This window comes from Mus caroli, unplaced genomic scaffold, assembly GCF_978045245.1.
Source record: "Mus caroli unplaced genomic scaffold, Mus_caroli_1 scaffold_4, whole genome shotgun sequence".
Taxonomy (NCBI): Eukaryota; Metazoa; Chordata; class Mammalia; order Rodentia; family Muridae; genus Mus; species Mus caroli.
In genome coordinates, this window is record NW_028227259.1 from 55559522 (window position 1) to 55581901 (window position 22380).

Consider the following 22380-nt stretch of genomic DNA (forward strand, 5'->3'; position numbering starts at 1 on the left):
CCTCCCTCAATATCTCAAACACTGGGATCACATTTAGGCACCACCAAACCTGACTTACGCCTATGCTTTCACATCCATAGATTTAGGTCCAAGCTCCTCGATAAATGGCAAGGTCTCTGCTTCCAGTGGGCTTGAACTCCTGATGAGCCTGCAAGCCTGCTCCCACAGCAGCTTCTCTCCTGTCAGTTAGTGGCAGCTTCCTACTTGCTCAGACCAAACACAGATGCTGCCTGGATTACAAAGTGTCACAAGGTAGAAATGTACCCCACAATCTTAGTGTCCTGAGCATGCTGGCTAGCCTAGCCTGACTCAGTTACCTTTGCCTACAATTTAACTACAAAGTTAACAAGGATAAAGCCTACTTCTGCTAATGGCCTTTATCTGTTTACTTGTTTACCTATTTATGAGACAGGGTCTCCCACCAGTTATTCTCTGACCCAACTGCCCACATACCCCAACACCATGTACCTGTGAGCCTGGAAGCTGTAAATTTGAGCCATTTCTTTGCAGAGAATACTTTCAAATTGACTGGTTGTTTTCCCTGTTTTTGTTGTTGTCGTTGTTTTGTTTTGTTTTGTTTTTTAGTTTTTGATACAGAGTTTCTCTGTGTAGCCCTGGCTATCCTAGAACTTGCTCTGTATACCAAGCTGCCCTTGAACTTGGATATCTACCTGTTCCTGCTTCCTTTTAGTGCTGGGACTAAAGGTGTGCACTGCCAGACCTGGCATTTCTAAACAGAAGGCCTTGCAATCTTGTTTTCCTTTGGTTTGTAGAATCCAATGCCCCTCTTCCCTGACCAGAGGTACACAGAGAGGAACTGCCCGAATTTGGGTCATAACAACCAGAGGAATCAATCGTTGGTCCCAAGTCCACATGGGATCCTGTCGCCTCTGCGGAAACTCACAGCAGGACAGGACTTTTAATCTCAGAAATTCTTCCTTCCTCTGGACCCCCTGAGTCAGGGTTCACCTGATGGTCAGCACTGTTGCCCTTCTGGCCAGGTACAAGTCTCCTCTGTCATGATCAGGAGGCTTCTAGCAGCATGATTAACTCATGACCACAGAGGTGTGGGACCTTCCTGCCCTTGGACTCCAGGATGCCTGCATGCCAGCCCTGTACAAACAGGCTATCATAGTCAAACTTTGCTCCAGGAGACTGAGTTTAATCCCTTGGCAGCGCCCCCATCCATTCGGTTTAGTTTTTAATCTTCTTGCAGTGTATTTGACTTTGGAAAACTACAAAAATCCTAAGGTTCATGAAGAGAATCCGGACACTAGAGAGAATTACAGACACCTTGCACCCTGGCTCCAAGCCTGCCTAGCCACGGTTTCTGGTCTGAGTTTTTCCTATTCTTTCTCTTTTTTTTTTTTTTTTTTTTTTTTTTGGTTTTTTGAGACAGGGTTTCTCTGTGTAGCCTTGGCTGTCCTGGAACTCACTTTGTAGACCAGGCTGGCCTCGAACTCAGAAATCCGCCTGCCTCTGCCTCCCAAGTGCTGGGATTAAAGGCGTGCGCCACCACGCCCGGCTGAGTTTTTCCTATTCTTAATGTCTGAGACCAAGCTACCATTCCAGAGTGTCTCTTTATGGTGTGGCCATAGCCTTTCCGACTCTTCTTTCTTTCTCTTATTCTTTTTCTATGGTCACAATGCTCCTGCCACTCTTATTGGTTGCTGTGTGAGTGGGCACTCTGAGGCTGGCTCTCCATCAGGCTTGGTTTTGGGTTGAGACTGTGTTGTACACTGGGCAAGAAGCTCTCTGAGCATCAGAGAAGAGGACAGGGAGTCACGAGGGTCATGGAAATTGAGACCATCATCAATATACAGCACAAGTCCTGGGCATCATGGGTAGTATTGAAACTGCCAAGTTGTCTGTGTGTCCAAGGCCCACCCGCCTCAGGGCACCGCTGGTCAGGAGACAAAACTCAGGGAGTTTGACCGTGGTATTCCAGTTGAGACAAAGAAAGATACCATCCCACAGAGGGGCCCTTGAGAAGAAGTTGGAACATTTGAACAGAAAAAGTCAGTCTGCCTGGCCTGGGAGGAATAGTTTCCACGAAGAGGCTGGTGTGGCGATGTATGCCTCTAATCCCAGTACGCAGAAGATAGAAGCAGGAAGATTGCTCTAAGTCTGAGGCCAGGCTGGCCTGCTCTACACAGCAGGTTGCAAGCTAGCCAGGAAATTATACAGTGAGACTCTATCGCAAGCAAACAAAAACAAGAAGGGTCCATGAAGAATTATGTGGAAATACCAGACCCTGTCCCCAGAAAATTTGACAGGGGGATATCAACTCTTTATAAAAACAGGATATCAGCTCTTTATAAAAAACAGGGTTTCTGTGCTCTGGCTATGTGCAAGGCAGAACGCATGCACGGTACTCACAGAAACTCTGGAATCCTCACCACATCCCCAGTAGGTAGCTACTGGAGACTGAACCCATTTTACTGTTCTGGAAACAGTACAGGATTGGAAGGAAACTGCCAAAGCTGCAAAGCCAATACATCTTCCTTCAGGTTCGTGTTCTGAGTATGCTGTGCTGACCCATAAGCCCCTGCAACCCCCCAAAGTAGTTTTAAGCCTGCTCTGACTGTTTGCCTCTCTCCAAGTGACAGCTGGTAAGGAACTGTGCCCAAGTCCTTTAAGGGCCAGGTGCCACTGCCTGGCCCCTCTCCGTCCTCCCTTTGCTCTAGTTCTGGTGTCTGGACCTGGAAGGGTCCTGGCCAAAGAGCTTGTGACCCGAATAACAGCTGATTCCGTTTTGAGATTAGTGGAATTTGGGAGGAAAGCAGGTGATTTCTTCCTGCCCTTAAGGCTGAGAATGTTTAGAATTTATCTTCTTGGAAACAAGTACGCACGTGAGCACACACACACACACACACACACACACACACACACGCGCGCGCGCGCGCGCACACACACACACACAGAGAGAGAGAGAGAGAGAGAGAGAGAGAGAGAGAGAGAGAGAGAGAGAGAGAGAGAGAGACTCAGTTATTCTGGGGCCATCACCTTTCTTTCTCCTGCCCACATGCAGTCCACTCCAGATCTCCTCCTTTCCTCCTTCCTCCTCCTCTTTGGTCGGTCAGGGTACACACGTGCCCCTCAGGTGAGCAGAGAGCAGTTGGTTTAATCTGATAGCAGGGTGGAGGCCATTTAGCTGGGCTGTGCCCTAAGGCTCCCCTGGGCCTGATCCACTGCAAGCTTTTAGTTTCAGCGGCTCTCTGTAAACAACCTGCCTCACTCCCCTCCATTTTACAGATGTGGTAACTCTGATCTTTGTAATGACATCATACAGCAAGTGGCCTCCTAGCTGGGCCCTACAAAGGACTCCTTTTGCACACTAATTAGAAGATCCAAAGGAAGAGTCACCATGCTTGAGCCACTGGTGCAGTCCCCCGGGGCAGAGTCAAGTTAGGACAATAGGAAGGTGCAGTCCATGAAGGGTGTAGTACTATATATACAGTAGTATTGCCAGCACTTCCAGAGGCAGCAGCAGGAAGATGAAGAGTTTGAAGTCAGCTGGGTTGCATAGGATGATTCTGTCTCCAAACGCAAATATAAACAAATATGTAAGTAAGTAAATAGTCAGGCATGTGGCTCGTGCCTGTAATCTCAGCACTGGGGCAGAGGCAGTAGAATTATAACAAGTTTGAGGCTAGCCTGGGTCACAGAATGAATTCCAGGCTAGCCTTGGCTACCCAGTGAGACCTTGTCTACAAAAAAACCAAAGAAGCAGACAAACAGCAACAAATAGGATCCGGGGAAGCAGTTCACTCCAGTAGATGAAGTGCTTAGTAGAGTTTGGATCCCCAAAGTCAACTGAAAGTCAGGTGGGCTTGGTAGCCTGCATGTATTCCCAGTTCTTGGGGGTCTCTGGGCATACTGACTAGCTAAACTAGCAGGATCACTGAGCTGATTCAGTGAGAGACTCTGATTCAGTTAAGAAAGGAAGGAAGGAATGAAGGAAGAAGGAAGGAAAGAAGGAAGAGAGAAAGAAATGCATATTATAATCTTGAAAGCTCCACATATCTCACCATTTCCCAAATCCTTGATAAGCCTGGGATAGCCTTGGCTGTCCTAGAACTCACTCTGTGGGGATAGCCTTGGCTGTCTTAGAACTCACTCTGTGGACCAGGTTGGCCTCAGAATCAGAGATCTGCCTGCCTCTCGACCTCCCCAGTACTGGGATTAAAAGCATGTGCTATTCTGCCCAGCTTTTCCCTTTCTTTTTGTTTTAAAAATTTTTTATGTTTATGAATGCTTTGCCTGCATGTATGTCTGTCCACCGTGTGTGTGCCGTGCCTGTGGACACCAGAAGTGGTCATCGGATCACCGAGGGCTGCATTTACAGACCATTGTGAACTTCCGTGTAGGTGCTAAGAATTAGTACCCATATCCTCTGGAAGAGCAGCTGGTGCTGTTAACCCCTGAGCCATCCTTCCAGCCTCTTTAACTGTCCATGGCTGCACCCTGCTGATGAAATTGGATCGTCCTGGAGTGGACGGTGCAGCCTCTCCTGTGCTCCCAGTGGGCAATGCAGCTAAGTGTTACTCTTTTAGATTTATCTGCTTATTTTATTATTTGCACGGGTGTTTTGCCTGCATGTGTGTTTATGTGTATGCCCATAGAGGTCATAAGAAGGCATTGGATCCCCTGCAACTGGGGTTACAGCACCATGTGGGTGCTGAGAATCAAACCCGGGTCCTCTGGAAGTGCAATTAAGTGCTCTTAACCCCCGAGCCATTGCTCCAGCCTCCAGAGAGTTTCTGTTAGGATTCAGATACATTCTGTCCCCAAAGTGTTGCTGTAAATGCTGATTCTTGGGCCCCATCTGTGGCCCACTGATCCCAGTTTGCATCTTAGCATGCTCTCAGACTGAAATGCACCTACATGTCACCCAGATGTCTGCTTAAGATTTCGGCTAACCTGAATCCTGAATCTGCCTTTGGGCCCCTAGACTGTTGCTAACATTTCTATAGTGACCTACACTGAGGACTGGAGACTTTTGAAATGCTCTTATTTGTACTTTATCTTTTAACGTTTAACCTCAATGTGCCCGTGAGGTGGGCTTACTGGGAGCCTCGCTCTAGCAAGTGTAGTTGGTCTGTTTCACCTACCAGATGCTGACCTACCATAGAGATGCTGCACTCCCGTAATCCCAGAACCTGGGGTGGAGATGGGATCATCAGAAGTTCAAGGCCATCTTTGGCTCTTGAATGAGCTTGAGGCTAACCTCAGCTACATGACACACTGTCTCAGAAACAAAAGCAGGACAGGGCAGTTTGGCCGGTAAAAGGCTTTGCCTGTGAGGCTTACAAGAGAGTTTCAGGACCCGGATGAACACGCACAGCCTGTCTTCTCCCTGCCTGCAGAATCAGTTTTCCGTGAACACACCTCACGTGAGCGAGCAGACTGGTTTCCCCTCTTCCTTGCGCCAGTGTACTCTGATGACGCATACCCCAGCTGGAAACCGGGAACCCAGAATTTGGACATGGAAAGATTTTTTTTTCCTGGTACCAGGTAACATGAGCCAAACAGCCTATATATAAAATTTGGCAGAAACAGCATAGATAGCACATTCTGGGAAAGGTGGAAGTAGATGATCTTGGCTTCAAAACTGAGCCTGTGCCCACGCTGTAGGCACACAACTCATGTGATCTGATAAAAATAGCAATCTGCTGAGAGAAGGCAGCTGATGGCAATCTAAAGCACCAGAGTATAAATTAGTGTCAGCTACCTGTTCAGCCATGCATTTGTCACGGAAGTGATTTGATTCCTCTGTTCTGTGCCGGGCGGTGGTGGATGTGCAAAAGTACCCCTGGGAATTCAGGTTGCTCCATTCTTGTAGGGACACAGCAGACTGGGGAAAAGAGGCTGGGCTGCTGTATGCCTTTGGTTAGGGTGAGTAGGAGGTACAGAGGGCTGAGGAGGGGTAGAAGAGGAAGGTGAGAGGCATGAGTGTCATAGCACTCATGAAAACTGGGGAGAGGGTGAAAAATGACATCCTGTGCGCCGGGCAGTAGCAGCACACATCTTTAATCCCAGCACTCGGGAGGCAGAGGCTGGTGGATCTCTGAGTCTGAGGTCAGCCTGGTCTACATAGTGAGTTTCAGGACAACCCAGGCTATACAGAGAAACCTTGTCTTGAAACAACAACAACAACAACAAAGGCATCCCTAGGAACCTGGAGGTCGTTAGTTGATCTGGAGGATCTGACAGTAGGGAGCAGGTCTGGGCCCAACAGGGACATCGTAAGTTTGGACCTGTGAGCAGAAGTCGATGATCCCATTTAGCCTGGCTATGGTGTGTGGAAGCTGGGTTAGAAGGCAAAGCTGAGTTATGTGCTGCCTCATGCCTGTTGGCCCAGCGCTGAGGAGGCTGAGGCAGGAGGATTGCTTTGAGTTCTAGGCTGACCTAGGCTATACAGTAAATTTTAACCCAGTCTGGGCAACAGAGTAAGAGCCATCTCAACTCTCCTCTCCCCCAAAGAAGTGAGCTGGTCTCCCAATGAAGCCCTATTACCTGGGGCTTGGATGGACTGAGACGATCCAGACAGGAAAGATGGCTTAGTGGGTACAGGTGCCCAATCCCAAGCCTGATGATCTTTGATCCCCAGGACCCAAATGATAGGAGAAAAACAGTATACAGGCCTGCTGGGGCATTCATGTGGGCCCTCCCAACCATACAAGTCTGTTAAATACAATGACAACTTCTAAAGTTTAATATTTTAACTTGTGGTTGAGATAGAGTCTGATGTTGCTCAGGTTGGTCTTGAACTGCTAAAGAAGAAGTCAAGAAATCCTCTTGCCTCAGACTCTTGAATACCCTTGCCTCCCCTGCATATTTTAACTTTTATGTATAAAGGGGAACCTCACAGAAAAGGAAACAGAAGTCACCTCCCCACCCCCACCACCAAATGTTTAAGTCTTGAGACGATAGGCCTCTTATCTGGAAACGATAAACTTGAGGAGACACGACAAGATAAAGAGAGAGGTTTGCAATTCTTTCTAGTAGACACAGATTCCGGATGGGCTAGTATATGAAAAGCTAAGTGAAGCAGAGAGGTTATGCCAGTGAGCTTTGTTGTACAAGCTCAGACCTGTGCTACTTCTGTGACAAGCTGTCCATTTTCTCCACTGTTAGAGAAGGTGTGGGGGCAGATACGGTCACAGAGGAAGCTGGACGCCTTATTTTATTTTATTTTATACTGAGAAGTGACCCCAGAGGATTGCATGTGCCCGGTAAGCTACCACTAAACTATATCCCTAGCCACTACCCACCTTTTAAAAAGATTTATTTAGTTTTATTTTATGTGTATAAGTGTTGTCCTTGCATATATGTATATATACTACATGTGTGCTCGGTGCCCAGGGAGGTCAGATGCCCCGGAATAGGGTTAGCAATGGTCAGGCTGCCGTGTGGGTGCTGAGAACCTGATGCAGGCAGTAAATTCTCCTAACCTCTGGGCTCTTGCTCCAGTCTGTCCCCAGTCTGCATTTTATATTGAGAACAGAAGCTCTCTAGCTTCCCCAAGCTGACCTTGAACTGAGCCTGCAGTCCAGGCAGGCCTTGAACCTCTGAGACCCATGTTTCAGTCTTCCAAATAGCTATTAGTCCCCAACTCACCCCCTTTTCAAGAGGGTCTTGCCATGAGCCCCAGCTGACTGATTGTCCTGAATGCTGGAATAATGGCCTTGTGCCACCAAACTGAAGACGAGGTTTGAAGAAAAAGAATGGACTTTATGGAAGTAGGGTTCTAGGTCCAGACAGCAGAATTTATCCATGCTTTTCTTGATGCCAGTTTGTTAATCTAGCTCAGGCCACATCTACTTTCCCACATCTCAGTTCCCTGTGATGAAAACAGGCACAACAAGCTCCACATTGCACAATGGTTTTGAGGGGGTAAGCATACTGTCTAGCCCAGGTCAACCCTGTGCACTGGTGTACACTGGTCTTCGAACATACTAGCTCTAAGACCACAGTAGACAATCACTAATCACAGCCGGCACTGTTGACCGTGTACTAGCGTGTGTGGTGGTCAGGAAGTGAGCCAAGTAGTTAATATCTATTGAGTGCCTTTAGTATAGTGGGTTTTTTTTTTCCATTTTTGCCCAGCTAATTTACGTCTATACAACCCCTGGAGAAAGGTGCACTATAATTACTTCCATTTTATATTGAAGAACTTAAAGCAAGCGAGGTTAATTAAGTCGTTCAAGATTATACCCTTATGAGACGGCACATAGCAAGGGTGGGAGAGCATTTTCCTGGTATGTTTCAGGCTCCTGCTTCAATCGCTGGTACTGAAAAACATTTTTTTTCAATTAATTATCTTTTGGAAAAAGCCAATGTGTTACCTAGGTATAGTGGTCCATGACTGTAATTCCAACACTCGTGATATAGCAACAGGTGGGTTGGCATGCATTCAAGATCAGCTTGGGAATCTATGAAACAAGCTCCAGGTCAGTCAGGATGACATAACCAACCAATCAACTAGCCAGCCAAAGAAAACAACACAAAACAACACAAAAACCATGCACAATATAACAAACAAACAAACAAACAAAACCTGCCAGACAAATTGGCACAGTCTGTTCCTAGAATCCAGTGTGGCTCCAAGCCCTTCACCTGTGACTTGTCACCAACCATGTGGCATGGGTCTACAGGGACTTCTCCCTCCAAGAAAAGTGACTTGTCATCTGAGCAGCTGGAATTATTTTCACTACCAAGATTGCTGACTAAAAAAAAAAAAAAAAAAGACACATAAACGGGGCGTTGCTTTAATCCCAGCACTCGGGAGGCAGAGGCAGGTGGATTTCTGAGTTCGAGGCCAGCCTGGTCTACAGAGTGAGTTCCAGGACAGCCAGGGCTACACAGAGAAACCCTGTCTCAATAAACCAAAAAAAAAAAAAAAAAAAAAAACCAAAAAAAAAAAAAAAGATTGCTGACTAATCTAGATGAGATTTACATTATTTGCTGAATTTGTGTCCCAGGCTCCACCCCTTTACGGCAGTGACATGTTATATTCCTCATAGCCTCATGGCCACAGGGTGCTTAGGTAATGCTGGCCTAAACAGAGCTGACTAGTTTGGTACGGTAGGCTGAGGGATGTCTCATTGACTTTGGCCCTCATAGACACTGTGGATCTCAAATGGATGAATAGATAAATAGCTAGATTGCTAGGTAGATAGATAGATAGATAGATAGATAGATAGATAGATAGATAGATAGATAGACAGATAATAAATAAGGCTGGAAAATGGCTCAGTGATTTAAAGTACTAGCTGCTTTTCCAGAGGACCCAGATTTGTTCCCCAGGACCCATATGGCAGCTCACAAACCTTTGTAACTCCTGTTCCACCATGCCTGTTGCTGTGATTGGACACCATGACCACAGCAACTCTTCTAAGAGAAAGCATTTACTTGGAGGCTTGCTCACAGTGTCAGAGATTTAGTGCATGATCCTCATATAGGTAGTCACTGAGAGTGCTATCCTGATGTAAAAGTATCTTTTATCTGCCTGATACAATTGTCACCTCTGAGGCTTACCTGCTTCCCTCTGCTAACCTAGGCCTAGTTTTGGAAGCTTCTAGCTTTCGTATAATCTAATCTAGGCCTAGAATGTTTTCAACCTCTGAGACTTACTGCTGAATAAGCTTACCCTTCCTAGTTCTCTCTGCTCTCTGGCTGGCTGATTCAACTCAGCTATTCTTGCTCAAACTCTTCTCCAAGCTGACTAATTCAAACTGGCTTCTTATGACTTCTGACTGAATTGCTGTGCTTGGCCTCATACTGACTTTAGCAATATGTTCTAATCTTCCGGCTCCTTCTCATTTTCTGGGTTGTTCTGCCTTCACCTGAGTCTAGCTTGTTTTCTCTGCAACCTTTTTCTTTCTCTGAGCTGAGCTCTTTTAAGCAGCCTCCCTTTTTCTTTCTCTTCTCATGAGAGTTGGGCATACACTAGTCTGCCAAGTTTTTCTCTGATTCGTCATTTTGTCTGTCACTCAAGTAGACATCATTTTCAAGCTGATTCCTTGTACAAACTAACTTTACCTTCATTTGGAATAAAGGTGTGTGCTAAGGGCATGTCTATATATTCTAACCAGAGTAGCCCTATAGCTGGATTAAAATCCCTCTACATCTATCTGTTTGTAGGCAGAGAGACTCTGGGCCTGGTGTAGGGTTTTGAAGCCCCACCCTGCAGTGACACACTTCCTCCAACAAGGCATACCTACTAGTCCTTCTAATCCTTTCAAACAGTTCTACTCCCTGCTTACTAGACATTCCAATATGAACCTATATTCAGTTCAAATACAGAGCCCATTCTTATTTAAATCACCACTCAGGGAATCTACCATCCTCTTCTGTCCCCCATTGGCACTTCGCATAATGTGGTAAACAAATATAGGTACAGCCAAACATTCATACATATAAAAATAAAAATGAAAACAAAGCCCTTTCTTGTCTTCTTTTCTGTCTCTTCTCTTTCTGACTTTTGGATTTATCGAGGCAGGGTCATATGTAGCTCAGGTCAGCCTTTAGCTCGCTATGCAGCCAAGGTTGAGTTTGAACTCTGGATCCTTCTGTCTTTGCTTCCCATACATTGAGATTACAGATGTGCCCCACTACACCTAGATAAAACCTTTTTATTATTAGAATCTATTATTGACCTTGTTATGCTTGGGTCATGGGTAGAAATCACACTTGGTACTTTTAAGTATGGCTTTTTTTTTTTTTTTTTTTTTTTTTTTTTTGGTTTTTTGAGACAGGGTTTCTCTGTGTATCCCTGGCTGTCCTGGAACTCACTTTGTAGACCAGGTTGGCCTCGAACTCAGAAATTTGCCTGCCTTTGCCTCCCAGGTGAAGTATGGCATTCTTTAAGCAAAAAGAGCACTGCCACCGCCAGGCGTGGGGGCGCACGCCTTTAATCCCAGCACTTGGGAGGCAGAGACCGGCAGATTTCTGAGTTCAAGGCCAGCCTGGTCTACAAAGTGAGTTCCAGGACAGCCAGGGCTATACAGAGAAACCCTGTCTCTAAAACAAACAAACAAACAAACAAAAACACACACACACACACAAAAAAAAAAGCACTGCCCAGAAATAGTAACTCCCCAGAAGGTGACAAGAGTCAGTTTCCATTTTGAAGAAGGTCACTTCAGTGAGAATCCCACTACTCACTGATGCAATCCAGAGACCTGACTTTCTAGAAAGTTCTTCCTTATGTTGAAACAAAGTGGACTGAGGAGACAGCTTAAATGGGTAAAAATGATGCTGCACAGGCCTATAACCCAAGTTTTGTCTCTACAAGTCACAAAAATCCCAGCTCCAAATACCTGGAGTCTGTGTCTCTGCAGTCCCAGAACTCCTACTTTGAGATGTGAGGCAGAGACAGGAGAATAACCTAGAAAGTCAGCTGACCCAGAGCTAACATCATCATCATCATCATAGTCGTCCTGGTTGTCATCATCGTTGTTGTCATCATTATCACCATCATCATCATCATCAGCAGCAGCAGCAGCAGGACCCTGTCTCAACAAGATGAAACGAAAAAACTAAAGTCTCAAAAGTTGTCCTCTGACCTCCACATGCCAATCATGGCAAGGGTTTGAGTGCAGTCTCATCTGTGCACACACATAGCAATAAACAAACAAACGTGAATAAATGTAAATGAATAACTATTTACAAAGCAAAAAAAAATCAAGTGTACTCTATATTCAATTGCTAAGCTTTACTGTCTCAGTCTAGGTATTTTTCTTTTCTTTTCTTTTGATTTATTTATTTTATTTATATAAGTACACTGTCGCTGTCTTCAGACACACCAGAAGAGGCATCAGATCCCATTACAGATGGTTGTGAGCCACCATGTGGTTGCTGGGAATTGAACTCAGAACCTCTGGAAAACAGTCAGTTCTCTTAACCACTGAGCCATCTCTCTAGCCCTCCTCCTCCTTTTTTTTTTTTTTTTTTTCTTTTTTGAGACAAGGTCCACCCCCACCCCCAGCCCCGTACTCCTGGCTCTTTTAGTGCTCAATAATATAGACCCAGACTGGATTCAAACTCACAATAATCCTCCTGCTTCTGCCTCCCAAGTGCTGGGTTTAAAGGCATGTACCACCATGTCTAGTTTAGGTATCATTCTTTTCCATATGACATTTAAATATGTCAAGAAAGCCAAGCTGGGCGGTGGTGGTGCACACCTTTAATCTCAGCACTTGGGAGGCAGAGGCAGGTGGGTTTCTGAGTTCAAGGCCAGCCTGGTCTACAGAGTGAGTTCCAGGACAGCCAGGGCTATACAGAGAAACCCTGTCTCAAAATAAACCAAACCAACCAACCAAACAAACAAACAAAGAAAGCCATTGTATTGGCAAGTGATTTCTCTCACCTCCCTTTTTTGTTTTTGTTTGCTCACTTATTTGCTTGCTTTGAGACATGGTCTCATTCTATAGCTCAGGCATTGGTTACAACCAACATTAAATGCTATAAATGCAGAAAACCTAACTCAGCTTATCGTAAGCAAGGACATTAATAACGAAGGGAAAATCTCTGGAGTTTATTTTAGCCGTTGGTATCATTTGATCTGCAAGTACAATGCCAATAGGTCTTGAGAGTTTTCTGCAATATTTTTATTCTTGGTTAGAAGTTTGGTAACTTCTGAGAGCCCAAGTTCACATCATCCCAAATTCACGTTTAACAGGAGAGAGGAGCAGAGCTCCCTCTGAAGAAACTGAAAATCTCATTTCAGCTGAGCCAATAGCACATGCCTGTAATCCCAACACTTGGGGGCTAACAGCAGAAGTTCAAATTTACCTTCCACTCCAGAGCAACCCCAAGGCCAGGCTGAGTTGACTCCTGTGCCCCAGAGAGTCTTATTATATCACTATCCTTGACTCCATCACGTGCCTGCCTTCAAACCTGATTGGTGTAAGAACACAAGTTGTCTACTTAGTCAAGTCAACCTCCCAACTCTCATAAGAGAGGTGGTACTACCACTCAAAATTTAAGTAAGGGAGCAGTATATTCTAGAAGGTCAGAGTGCTGGTGCCCAGTGGACTGGCAACGGAGCCAGCAATATTCTCTTCCTCCTCCTCCTCCTCCTCCCCCTTCTCCTCCTCCTCTTTTTCCTCCTCCTATTGCTCCTCCTCCTTCTTCTTGTCTTCTTCTTCCTCTTCCTTCTCCTCCTTCTTCATCTTCCCCACAACCTTGATTTTTCTTTTCTTTTTTTCTTTTTTCTTTTTTGAGACAAGGTTTCTCTGTGTAGCCCTGGCTGTCCTAGAACTCACTCTGTAGTCCAGGCTGGCCTTGAACTCAGAAATCCACCTACCTCTGCCTCCCAAGTGCTGGGATTAAAGGCAAGTGCCACCACTGCCTTTAATCTTACTCTTTTTGAGATAGAGTCTTACTCTATAGTTTAAAATGTCCAGGAACTCACTATCTGGCCTAGGAGTTTGCCACCATACCTGATTCAACCAATTTTTCTTGTTGTTGCTGTTGCTGCTGCTGCTGCTGTTGTTGTTGTTGTTTTTCCCTTGAGATCTGAGGTTATTCTAGAACTCTGAGGCTGAGGATAACCTCTGATCCTCTTTCCCTCTCCTGAGTGCTGGATTTACAGGTGTGTACCACCATGCTCAGTTTATGTGGTGCTGGGGACTAAACCCTGGCTTCCTGCAAGCTAAACAAGCACTCTGCTGATGGAGCCCCAGTCCCACTTGTCTTTTAAGTCCCCACTTAGAGACAAAGGATCCAAAGTGCAACTGGAGGGGCTCTGTGCAAACAATACATTTAGAAGGTGGCAGAGCCACAGTGTGTGCATGCTTGGCTACAAAGCCTCACTCACAGCTTCTAGGGGAGTTCTGATGACTGGAACTGAACCGTAACAAAGGCATCTCCACTTTCAGTGATTCAGTAACTGCAAGTGACAAAGTAACCAGTATTAACCCTCAGTGGTTGATAACCTCCCCCAAAAATGTTTCCTGTGAGCTACATGTTTCAGCTGGAATTCCTGGCAGAGGTAACAGACCATTTCTACAAGTGGCCAGGGACCCACCAGGGTCTTCCCAGCACTGGGGCAGGTGCAGCCATAACGGGAAACGAGTCACTCCTTCAAGGGGATTTTCATTTCCTGGTCGAGATCTGGTGCTGCCTGGCATGGGTCATTATCTGAAGCTGCCTCAACAGTATGTGTCCAGCGGGGACTCTGGAGTGGTCCCTCAGGGCTGCTGTGGCACGCATCACAGGGGACTGCTTTAAGACAGAGGTGGGATTGCCTCTGCACCCAAGGCACATCTCAGCTGATGGTTCTGCACACCAACACATTTCTATTGTCTGACTGAGAGTAGTTGAATTGCCACCACGAAGAGACCTGAGAAAATTAAACTACATCCTTGTATTGGTTCCTCTCCTCATTGTTGTGACAAATTACCTGACAGAAGTGACTTAAGGGTTTATTGTGGGTACAGTCCAGACCACATTAAGGCTGTCATGGGGACATGAGCTTGAGGCAGCTGGCCAATGGCACCTGCAGTTGGGAAAAGGGGAAGAGATGCATACTGGTGCTCACCTTACTCTCTCCTCTTTATTCAGTCTTACACCCAGCTCACGGAGTGGGGGTGGGGCTGTGTGTGGAGAGGGGGCTGCCACCTATTCAGGACTTGAGGACTTGAGTTAAGTCCCCAGTAGCCACATAGAAAAGCCAGGCTCAGTGCATGTGACCCCAGTACCAAGGAGAGAGGAGGATCCCTGAAGTTTGCTACTCTGCCAGTCTAGATGAATCAGTAAATTCAGATTCAATTTAAAAAAAAAAAAAAAAAACAACAAAAAACAAAAACCAAAAAAAACCTATTTCAGCCAGGTGTGAACACCTTTAATTCCCAGTACTTGGGAGGCAGAGGCAGGCCAATCTGTAAGTTTGAGGCAGACCAATCTATGAGCTTGGTCTACAGAGTGAGCTCCAGGACAGCCAGGGCTACACAGAGAAAACTTGTCTAAAAAAAACAAAAAACAAACAAACAAACAAAAAATTAAATTAAAAATATCTATTTTTTAATAGCCATTATGCCAACAGGGGAATAAATTGTGATGTAACTACACATATACTCATATGTGAAATACCAGGTTAAAAGACTAAATTGAAGCACAGTGGTTGTGGTACATGGCTTTAACCCCAGTCCTCAGGAGGCAGAGGCAGGTGGATCTATGAATTTGAGGCCAGGGTGGTCTACAGAGGGTATTCCAAAATAGTCAGGGCAACCAGAGAAACCCTGTCTCAAAAAACTGTAATAATAAAAATAATAAAGAATAAATTGAGGTGGCCACTTATCACCATTAACAATCTAAACAAGGTAAGGTTGGGCCAGGAGTGGCTCTCCTCTCTAATTTCACAACTTAGGAAACAGAGACAGAAAGATCATTGCAAAGACACAAGCAGACAGAGGCTGGCATCACATGTGGCATTCATGAAATCCTGGATTGGAATCTCAGTGCCACACAGGTTGGGTATATCAGTGCATGTTTGTAATCCACAGCACTAGGAGGGAGAGGCAGGAAGACCTGAAGTTCAGTGTCATCTTTGTATGTTGTGAGTTTGCAGCAAGCTCAAAAGCAAACTCAAACCAATCACAACATCATCAAAATAAAATTGACAAATGTTGAAGCAAAACATAGAAGGATATACGGAAAGCCAAGGCCTGGTTGGTGCCAGGTTACGTGCAGCATGAAAATAAGCGTGCACACATGAGTGGTTGGTTTCAGATGACTGGACCCAGGAAACAACACCAGCATCCAGATAACAAGCCATTGGGATGGAGGGAGGGGAAACGCAGGCATGCCAGCCACACCTCTACTCAGGCCTCCTAAAGAGGAAACAGACAGCTCTACCTGGAATGCTGTATTAAGCTGGGTGTCACACAGAGACAAGGCGCTTTGGCAAACTTTATATGCCCCAATATAGGGGAACGCCAGGGCCAAAAGAATGGGAATGGGTGGGTAGGGAAGTGGGGGGCGCTATGGGGGACTTTGGGATAGCATTGGAAATGTAATTGAGGAAAATATGTAATAAAAATATTAAAAATTAAAAAATAAATAAATAAAAAAAGAAAACTCTATAGCCTAGGCTGGCTTTGAATTCACTATGACCTAGGTTTCTGTTGCAGACTGGGGATTGGGGTTGGCAGTTGGAGAGTCTCTTGATGAAAAACAGATGTGATTTCTTTAGCTGTTCTTCAATACAGCACAGGATTGGGGCAGATGGCATGCACGGTCTCAATAGACTGCACTCAGCTACACGGACTCAGGGAAGGCAGTGCTGTGCTGAGGAAAGACCCTGACTCTCTCAGGACTTGTTCTGTGGCTTCACCACTTGGTGGAGTGTAAAGCCACCCTCCAAGGTGTTGGGTTTTGTTTGTTTGTTTTTGTTTTCAATAAGACAAATGAGATGGTGGTGAGGATAAGCCTCCTAACTGGGCTATTACGAGAACCAAATGACACAGAAATAACAAGATGAGCAAACACAACTGTCTCAATGTCTCAGTGTCTCAAATTCTCAATGTCTCAGGGCCTTGCCTTTGGACTGGGGCCATTCAAACTCCTTTACCTTCTTTGCAAGGCCTTCCTGCTTCTGCTCCCAAGAACTGGGGTTGAAGACTCTGAACTCCAGGCTATTGCTCTCCTCTCATTGACCTTCAATTTCATCTCTCTCTGCTGCTTCTGCTGGGATCACAGGTGTGTGCCGCCATGCCTTTTATGCAAAGGGATCAAATGCAGGGTTTTGTGCACACTAGAAAAGCACTCTGTAGGTGGAGATAGGGTCAGAACAGCTCAGGCTGACTTGGAACTCACAGCAGCCCACCCCCACCCCCCGCCAACCCCTGCCCGCAAAGTGCAAGAGAACTACAGACATGAGCCACCACACTCAGTTCAGGAAACACAGCTGTTAATCTATACATGTGGCTCAGACCTGGCAGGAGGATGGAGACCAACTTTGGGTACTCCATAAGAGGTTGTCTTTAAACCAATATGAAAACAAGCTCATAGTGGTTGCACGTGCTTTTAAGCCCAATGCTGGGGAGGCAGAGGCAGGCAGATCTCTGATTCAAGGCCAGCCTGGTCTACATAGTGAGTTCCAGGATAACCAAGGCCACACAGAGAAATCCTGTCCAAAAACAAAACACCGCCCCCCCCCAAAAAAAACCGCAGAAAGGAAGAAAGAAAGAAAGAAAGAAAGAAAGAAAGAAAGAAAGAAAGAAAGAAAGAAGGGAGGGAGGGAGGGAGGGAGGGAGGGAGGGAGGGAGGGAAGAAGGAAGGAAGGAAGGAAGGAAGGAAGGAAGGAAGGAAGGAAGGAAGGAAGGAAGGAAGGAAGGAAGGAAGTTAAGAAGGAAGGAACAAAATAAAACCCCTAACCAACAACCCCAGCCATCTGGTTCCAGACTCTGTGTCCAGTCTCAAAAGAGACAAAATATTCACTTGCAAAGACACAGTACATATTTTTAACTCTTAATTCCAAGGTGGAAAGGTAGATGGAGAGAGGGTGGGGACTAATACCAAGGTCCTAGCCAGTCAAATGACAAGCACAAATTATGGGTAGATCTGTGGCAGCACTGGGTGGATCTTAAAGCCACTGATGCTATCTGTTGTCATACTGGGTCCAGGCAGGGGTGGAGCAGGAAAGGAAGAGGAGTCTGCAACACATCAGATTTTTTTTTTTTAAGGTTTTACTTTATGGTTGATAGTCACTATCTCCTGTCTTAGCTGCCGGAGGGCTGGGCCAATCCTCAGCTTAGAAATCAGTTTTACATTAGTTTGTTTGTTGAGATAAAGCCTCAGTTATTATGGGCCAGATTTGAACTTGATTTGTAGCCCAGGACAACCTTGAACTCCTCTGTTCCTCCAGCCTCTAGCTGAGATCATAGGCATGCCCCAATGTGTCCGGCTTCTAGTCAGTTTTGGTTACTGGTATAAAGGGAATTCGTCATTAGGTATCTAGATATTCCGGCTGGGAAGTTAGGTAGGCACAGAGGAGAACGGTGCAGACAAGATCCTGGGCATGATGGCAGTATCCTTTGCTTCTCTGGCTGAGCTCACAGCCGTAACTTTCATTCCAGCACACAGAGGTTCAAGGACAATCCACAGAAGTTGTTTCTCTCTTTCTATCATGTGTGCTCTGCCCAGGCATTGAACTCAGATCGGAAGACTCGGTGGCTAGAGCTTTTACCTTGGAGCCATCTTGCCTGTTCACATATCTCTTTTCCTGTGTGTGGGTGCTTGGGGCTACTTTTCTTCCCCACCCCCTCTTCCTCCTCCTCTTCCATCTTCTCTTCTTTTTCATCTTCTTCCTTTTCCTTTTCTTCTTCCTTCTCCTGCTTCTCTTCCTCTTCCTTCATCCATGCCTCTTGATATTGTTGGTTTAGTTTGGCTTTTGAGAAAAGTTCTAATCTCAAACTCACTACAAAGTGGGGGAGAGATGACTTCCATCTTGATCCTCCTACATTCACCTCCCCTATGCTGGCATTACAGCACGTACCACCACACCCAGTTGAGAGTACCAGAGACCAAACTCAGGGCTTATACAAATGAGACAGCATCCTGCTAACTCTTTTGTTTGTTTTGAGTCAGAGCCTTACAGTGCAGCCTAGACTGCCCTAGAACTCGCTGCATATGTAGCCTAGGCTGGCTGAACCTTACATTTCTGCTTCGAGTTCCGAGTCTATATCCTTTTTCCCACTGTTCACGAAGGGAGCTTTGCAAGTACTAAGAGAATCACGCAGCAGATACTGGTACCCAAGTGATAATTCTTTTCCCACAAAATATATGTAACTGTACAAGTCCACTTAGAATATAGGAACTCTTTCAAGTAAATGTGCATCTTATTAAATGTAAGTGCCTATGTGCCTTTGAAAAATAACAGAAGTAGATAGACACATGTGTTCGTTCATGTCCATGACCCCAGCGGAGGCTAATACAACAGGAATGTTGAAGTGGGGGCATCCTGTGCTACATATTGTTAGGCTAGCCAAAGATAATACTTTTATAAGGAGATGGAACTTGGTCTTTGTTTCCATGAGACAGGGGTGAGACGAAAGAGGCAAGGCCCTGAACCTTAAGACTTTTCTGTGTAATGGTCAGGGCCTCTATACAATTTTCTAGGCTTACTGCCAAAGAAAAAATGTTGACCCTTCAATAAAAATGTCTTCTGAATTTCAAGATGGGAGCAACAGAGCATTAAGTTAAATGTGAGGACATACACTGAAACAGGCCCCGTTCATTGTGAGGAGACACTCCCCAACACTAGAGGATCTTGGTGGACAGACAATGGCCACACTGCTGGAATCCCTCCTTCTTTGTTCTGAGAACTTAGCCAAGCAGGGTTCTGGGTGATGCCTGTAGAAGATAAGATTCTGCCTCAGTATATGAGCACTCTCCTCTAGCAAGACATGGCTCCAGCCCAGGAGACACGCAATCTAGTGAGAGAGATGAAGACCCCAGTACAAGGGAGATGCAAGGAGCACTATGTTTGGAGGGATGGGGCCTGGGCATCCTAAAGGCTTTATGTGTAATAACAAGGCATGGGCAGGACTGGATTTTACACCGTCACAAAGGCAAAGATGGAGCAGACCTGGCTGTGGCCAGAGAGAATGGTTATACTGCTCCACAGAGACATTCCCAGGTCCAGAGATAGGACCACAGTATCAGGCATGGGAAAAGGGCCCTGAGATTGGCCTTAACTTAGAGATGGTTCAGAGCAGATTGGTGATGGATGTATAGGATTAGAAGGAGGAGGGTGGGTGTAAAAGCTGAAAGAAGAGTCAAAGGTGACTACTTGGCTCTGGGTGAATAGGCATAGAATAAAAAGGCTTTTTTCTTTCTTTTTATTGTGTGCAGAGGGGTGGGGGAGTATGTAAGGTGGTCGTGAGCTTCTGAGGGCCTGAGGACAACTTGCAGATTTTGGCTTTCTTCTTTGCTTCAGCCATGGGCCAGCCTCTAGATGAGTCCCCTGCCTCTATCTCCCATCTGCATTAGGGATGCTGAAGTTACAGATGTGTGGCTTCCCAAATCTGGCTTTTTTACATTGGTTCTCAGGGTTGAACTCAGTTTATTTGGCTTGTATGGCAGGAGTGTTTACATGCTCAGCCATCTGGAAAGCCTCAGTTTCTTGTTCTCTTTCTTCCTTCTTTTTATTTCCTTCTTTTCTTTTCTCTTCTTTTCTTTTCTTTCTTTTCTCTCTCTCTCTTTCTTCTTTCTTTCTTTCTTTCTTTCTTTCTTTCTTTCTTTCTTTCTTTCTTTCTTTCTTTCTTTCTTTCTTTCTTTCTTTCTTTCTTTCGCTCCAAGGACCAAGGCCAGGGAAGTTGCCATGGGGAAAATGGGGGGGGGGGTAAGTTGGAGGGGTAAGAAGAAAGAGAAAGGGGTATGGACTCAGAGAGAGAGGGGGATGGAGGGAGAGGGGGAGAGAGAGGAAGAGAGAGGAGAAGAAGCAGTAGCAGCATTCTTATTTCTGAGAACTTGGCTCGTATAGGCAAGGGTGACCTCAAACATGCTATACAGCCATGGATGACATTGAACCCCCAGTCTTCATTCCTGTCCTCCCTAGTGCTGAGACTACAGACACACACAACAACACGTTGTTATACAGGGCTAGGGAATGAACTCAGAGTTTTCTCCATGCTAGGCAAACCCTCTACCGACTGAGCCACGCACCCAACCCTCTGAAAGGCAAGTTGAAGGAAAAATTATGGATGCTATCACTAATTTTGTAAACCAACAGAAACACTGTGAGAACCACATCACTAAACACTTTAGTTTCCCTCATGGCTTCTTTCTTTGTTCCAGCCCAGTTCCATCCCAATTGGTATAGCCCAAGAAAAAGCACAAAAGAAACACCAGTTTTGTTTTGTTTTTGTTTTTGTTTTTGTTTTTCGAGACAGAGTTTCTCTTTATAGCCCTGGCTGTCCTGGAACTCACTTTGTAGACTAGGCTGGCTTCAGACTCAAAAATCAACCTGCCTCTGCCTCCCGAGTGCTGGGATCAAAGGCGTGCGCCACCGCCGCCCGGCTAGAAACACCATTTTTATCAGAAACTGAAAACTTAGAGGTAAGGTGAATAGACTGGGTTTTCTGCCTCTGAGACAAGAGAGACTACCCAACTGTTGGAAAGGGAAATTTTAGGTTTAAAGTTCTCTCTAGCCTGGTGTGGGAACACACAGCACTCAGGTGACAGAGGCAGGCAGATCTCTGTGAGTTCCAGACCAGCCTGGTCTATATAAAGAGTTCCAGGACAGCCAGGACTACATACTGAGAACCTGACTCAAAATAAAAAAAAAAAAAAAAAATATTTTTGTTGTTGTTGCTTTAAGTATTTAAAGGTTCAACTGCTTAATAGTCACCTCATATACACAAGGTCCTTGAAACAATTAGCACGTGGAAAGATTTGTGCGGCCCATAACATTCTCCTTACTTAGGAAGCATTGGGAGGCTTCATAATGTGGCCTTAAAATAGTCTCTAATCACGTCCTGATCTGGGAGCTGTAAGTCTGGAAGCCCAGCCACTCACCTGAGCAACAATTAGCATGAAGCCAACCCATGTCCGGTTCTCATTTCACACTTTATAAGCCCTTTAGTTCTACTTCAGCAGTAATGGAGGGAAACTATTTAAGTATTTATATATGCCAAATCACACAGGCGTCTCTTAGAGGGGTCAATAGCTGGGATAGAGTTTAGCTGGGGAATTCTTGTCTGTTGAAACACACACCAGCAGTTTTCTAGCTGCACTGATAGCACAGCACAGCCCTTTTCCTTCCCTTCCATGTTGGACTCTCGGTGATCACGCCTAAAGCTGTGTGATTTTCATGGCTGGATTTAGGAGACAGATACTGTAACCGTGATGCCTCAGGTCCAGACTCCTCCTTGCATAGTTTCCTGTGGCAAGGCAAACTGCTGCAGTAGTGGTTGGTTCAGGCAGATCAAAAGAAACTCCCTCCCTCCCTCTTTCCCTCCCTCCCTTCTTCTCCACCCCCTCTTCTCTCTGTGTGTTTCTCAGTGCTGAGCTTGGAACCCAGAGTCCTACATATTCTAGACAAGTGATCTCCCATAGACCCTGACCCTTACCCCAGTGACACAGATTCCGCTGACCTGTTAAACGCTGTAGTGACGGCACTCGTCCTACAGGTAATTGCTTGGTGAATTCAGGTTTTGAGTCCTGATACATTACACAACAGGCCTAAGTGCCTGAGCTCATCTCTTCTCTCTGTCTCTCAGATGCTGCTTTTGTTCCTGCCACCCGTCTCCTGGAAGATATGTCCTCAGAAGTTTGAGAGATCCGAGCTGGCCCCAAGGAGCTGCATGTGTGAGAAAATCTCTCTATTTCTTCCTCCCTCCCCACTCCACGGTATTAGGAACAGAG

General features: G+C 45.7%; 1 long non-coding RNA gene across 1 annotated transcript in view; it reads left to right on the plus strand.

The window, feature by feature from the left end:
* LOC110293812 (uncharacterized) overlaps nucleotides 1-22380 on the plus strand; it is a 39173-nt gene that overhangs the window by 4781 nt on the left and 12012 nt on the right. Inside the window, exon 3 of the long non-coding RNA XR_003836661.2 lies at nucleotides 22236-22323. This is a non-coding gene — a long non-coding RNA (uncharacterized LOC110293812). The remainder of the gene's footprint in view (nucleotides 1-22235; nucleotides 22324-22380) is intronic.